The sequence below is a fragment of the Etheostoma spectabile genome, chromosome 16 (assembly GCF_008692095.1).
Source record: "Etheostoma spectabile isolate EspeVRDwgs_2016 chromosome 16, UIUC_Espe_1.0, whole genome shotgun sequence".
NCBI classification, from domain to species: domain Eukaryota; kingdom Metazoa; phylum Chordata; class Actinopteri; order Perciformes; family Percidae; genus Etheostoma; species Etheostoma spectabile.
The window spans coordinates 2,445,100-2,449,915 of NC_045748.1; the positions used below are offsets into that span (position 1 = coordinate 2,445,100).

The 4,816-nt window shown below is 39.8% G+C and overlaps 1 long non-coding RNA gene across 1 annotated transcript in view; it reads right to left on the reverse strand.

The window, feature by feature from the left end:
- LOC116704565 (uncharacterized) overlaps positions 1 to 3,686 on the reverse strand; it is an 8,407-nt gene extending 4,721 nt beyond the window's left edge. The window contains exons 1-2 of the long non-coding RNA XR_004335716.1: positions 3,574 to 3,686; positions 1,918 to 1,924 (exon numbers count right to left, since the gene is read on the reverse strand). This is a non-coding gene — a long non-coding RNA (uncharacterized LOC116704565). The remainder of the gene's footprint in view (positions 1 to 1,917; positions 1,925 to 3,573) is intronic.
- Between the last annotated feature and the right edge of the window lie 1,130 nt (positions 3,687 to 4,816).

Below are 4,816 nucleotides of genomic sequence, written 5' to 3' on the forward strand. Positions count from 1 at the left end.
ACACACACACTGAAGATTCTATTAAGATTATCCTGTACGAAATGGTACAAATTGAAAAACTGAAACTTCATCTTCAGCTCCAAATAAAGTACACTATGCGAGAGGTACTCCTTTCATCCGTATGCTGAAAAGGAAGTCCTTGATTCTTTATCCTCAACAAGTCACAGAACAAATCAATTTCAGCAATCTCTGAATATTTGCCAACCAACTACGAATGTAGATGTCACTGGTGGATATTTCTCACAGCATGCTATAGCCCTAACATCTACCGGGTATTATGGATGGGGCATTAAACAAAACAGGTCTCTTTTAAAAAGTATTCTACTTGGCTTAAATATTATATATTATAGTTCAGCATAAAAAAAAGCTTTTTAAGCAGTGTTGGAATCCCCAAATGTTGAGTCTTAGTCTGAGTCACCGAAGAAGAGTCAGAGTCGAGTTATCCAACTTCTGAGTCCTGTTTATTTTTTAAACGTATGCTCGAGTTTGATTTCTTAAATTCTTTAGTCCAAGTCCATCGTGGGGGGCAACGGGGGAGTGGGGGGGGGGACCTTGGTTTGCAATTAAATCTACATAATGTCTCACTTAAAACTTATGGTTGTGTATTTGATATGGGATAGTGTTAACGTTTAAAAAAAATCTTCACAGCCTTTTGTATTTACAGTGAAAGAACAAGTGAGCCTCCCTGATACCTCGGCTTTCATGTCTGCAAAGATGAACACGTTTGTTGCCTTCATTGAAACTCCCAAGGGCAAAACAGTCTTATTAAACACTGCCAGGAGTTTTAGATTTAACAGGTTTTCCATGTAACTAAGTAAGTAAGTAAGTAAGTAAGTAAAGTTTAAAATACAAGAACATTTAAATACAAATAGAAAACATCAAAAAATAAAAATGTAAGCGCAGGGTTTTACCCGTTTGTTTTCTGAACAGTTTTTTGTGTGCCCCTCATGTTTTCTTTCCACTGCCACTTCACGATGATTGCTTTCCCAGTCAGTTCTGCTCCAGAGTCCGCATGCCGAGTATCAAAGCCGGCAAAGCTACGGGTATTTTCTTCACTGTGCTGCACATCACACTCCCTCCTGCAAAGAAACTAAATGTCACACCCCGGATTGTAAACTAACACAGAGTACTTTGAGTATCTTTAATTACTAAAACCATCTGTTCTTAAATGCCCATTCAAATCTGTGGAATCCTCTGTATCTTCTCATCCTTCTCTAAGCTGGTTGGGATTTTCCTTTGGCTGTGCTCTCTCAACAGCTTCAAAACGTAGAAAAAAAAGCAATACTGGCCAAACATAGTAAATCACTGCAACTACCAAACAATGAGCAGGTTGGCAGTATTCATTAGATTGTGTAGTGTGTGATGTGACGCTAATGGGGGCATCACATGTGCTATTATGACAGCAATAACAACCAGAGAGCTTGGGACGTTTACTGCACTGCTTCAGACTTTTTTGGGATATCGTAATACCATAATTTTGCATAAGTGGTGTCTTCTCCTGGTTTTAAAGGCTAAATTACAGTTATGTGATGTCATTACCAGACTGTTGTAATTGTTCTATTATTAGCCTTTTCCTACTTAGTCATTATGTCCACATTACTGATGATTATTTATCAAAAATCTCTTTGTGTAAATATTTTGTGAAAGCACCAATAGTCAACACTACAATACCGTTGCCGTATTGATATTGAGGTATTTGGTCAAAAATATTGTGATATATGATTTTCTCCATATCGCCCAGCCGTAACGTATTATATAGCTTTTTTTTGTATTTTGTGATTCTACTAGAACATGTTTATGTCCTGATGTTGTCATTAAAATAAAACAGGTTACTACTGTACAGCATAAAAAGCACTAAAAACCAATTTCTCCTCCAGCCGGTCACACCTGTGAGTTCTTTCTTTGTCCTCCTCCTACTCTGCACCTGTTTCATACCCATCTTTAACAAGCACATCATACTGTCCTGTGGCCAATCCTGAGCTGTGGAGGGTTGTGGTCCAGGCAATCACAGCTGCTTCTCATAACCTTGATCTCCAGTCCAACTAACAATTAAGAAAACAGCAAATCCGCCACACTGTGCAAATAATAATTCATGCAACACATCTACCAATAATACCAAATGCAAAATACACACTGCTAAAAATCAAACTGGGTAATCAATCAAAACATGCAAAGTTAGGATCAAAATGAAAAAAAAAAAAAAAAATCACATTCTAACATTTGCATGCTTTGATGTTAAAAAAACACTTTCTTTCTCTCATACTACCAATGGCTGTTGCACCTGTATTCACCCTCTGTCTGAGACACTCTGTTGGAGCACCTGTCTCTTTGTTGATTCACGCCGGTGCCTGAGACCGACTGCAACGGAGTATATAGCAGGACTTTCTACCGTGAAATATCACCAATAAAGGCTTCTGAACCAAATACTACACAACCGGACATGTTCCAGCATTAACGTGACCCGAAAATTGGGGAGAAATCACCAACATTGGCCGCTAAGATTATAGTCATGTAAGGGATGATGTAGAGCGAGACGGTTGTTACAGCGAATACAACCCCGATGGTCAGCGGGCTATCGGCTGCTCCAATTCACATTAAACTGTCAATTTTCGTTGACTGTGTAGTGAGACACGGCAAATGGCTTCTTTAAGAATTTTTATGTTGGCATTTATGTCCCCATTCATCTCGTTTCCTTTTTGCACAGCCGCTGCATGTTGACACACTTGTAAGTTAACGTTAAATATGTTGCAATGTAGCGTCGCTGTGTCCACGTCCGGACACCAATCGTTGCTATTGGCCATATTCAGACACTTCCGACCTGACGCACTTTCCGGTCTTCTCGTGGTTTCTGATCGTCACCAAAAGGTTAGCAGAATTGATCTTTACCCATCTAACAATCTACATATGATTTTTCCTATATGTACATGGATATTTAGATGTCTAATTAGTATATGAAAGTGACTTTGATGAGAGAGAGAGAGCGTAAGAACGCTCGGGCAACGATCTGTCCCTTTAATAATACTGGAAATGATGGAGCTTTTATTGCATAATTCAAAGTTGGTGAAGCATGGCATGTTATTGTGAAGGACGGAGGTAAGATCCGGTAGGTGTGACAGCTTTGATGGGACTTTCTTTAACTGTCTATGGAGTGATAGCGTACTTTAGCCATCTCTTGCAAAAGTAAACAGTTAAAAATATATACCGTTACTCTCTACTTTTATACCATTAATTTAACAGAAAACGATAACATATCATTTATATTCGTTTTTGAACAGCTATTTTGATAGAACGTTAGCCAATAAGTGTCAGAACGTGGACCCAGTGACGCCAGCTAAGCTAACTAATTAGCATTGTCCCTACGGCTGTTACTGCATAGCTATCATAGACGATATATAAAGATATTGCGATAGAATTGGAAGACAGAAGTTGATCCACATTTCGCCACTTTTTGCCACAGCTTATAAATTATTTAGACTTCTTTCAGCCGTCCTCCAGAGTGAACAGAACTGCATCTATGGCAACAGTGTACTTAGCAACGGTCTGTTATCAAGAAAATAACAGACCGCATTCTACACATGGGGCGGCTGTGGTAAGTGGTAGTGCGGTGGCCTGCCAATTGGAAAGTTGGTGGTTCGATCCCTGGCCCTGCAGTCCCATGTCGAAGTGTCCTTGGGCAAGACACTGAACCCTGAAAGCATCGGAGTGTGAGTGTGTGTGAGTGTTTATCTGATGAGCAGGTGGCACCTCGTACGGCAGCCTCGGCCACAGTGTATGAATGTGTGTGAATGGTGAATGTTTCCTGTAGATGTAAAAGCGCTTAGTTAAGACTAGAAAAGCGCTATATAAATACAGCACATTTACATTCAAATTCAACCAAGCCATGTGATCAGGACCCCGACGCGATCACCCTGTCTGGGTTGTATTCACTAGCAGCACTTTCTACAGTCAAAAATTGTAGATAAAGGCTTCAGGAGGCCAAAATTGCGGAGAAACGACCAACACTGGATGCCAAAAATCACAGATAAAAGGCTTCTACAGGAAAAAAAACAAAAAATAAACAGAAAGGTTTTAGGATTCAGAAACATTATAGGTTATAGCTATCTGATGTTAGTATGCAGCTATTGTTCCAGTGTAGCAGTGGACACATAGCACTTTCTACCATCAAAAATAGATAAAGATAAAGGCTTAACCAAACAACACATGACCGGATGTGTTTTGTGAGTAATGTGACTCAGAATTTAACAACATTGGCAGCCAAGATGAAATATTTTACTGCCGTTAACCTGCAGCTACATGTGACAATGTTAACACAGCAATAACTTAAAACCTTGGAGCAGATGACCAGTTATAGAAGACCGGCTTGGAGTTATAGAACACTTAGCTGAGAGTAGAAAAAACTGTTGAAACCGGAGTGTTCAGAACAGTTGGGAATCTGAATATTTTAGCTCACAGGGATTTCTCTGAAACACATTTACCTCCATTATTTGAGGTGGCTTGGCTTTGTGTTTTGCCACGTTTAACATGAAAATCCAACATTATGATATACTGCAGATATGACAGAAAATATGGAAAAGCATAGCATTGCCAGACCTATCTCTGCAGCGCTGTGTCAGTGCAGTACACTGCCTATCTATTCTAGGATAGGGGGGAAAAATGCTCTGTCTTGTATTTCCTCAAACCAATCACAATTGTCCTGGGTGGCGCTACGCCACAACAGTGGGGATAGCAAGAGGGGAGGGACCGGCCGGATGTCATGCCTTATCCCAGCAATTTACATCCCAGAGCCAGATTACTACAGTAATAATAATAATAATAA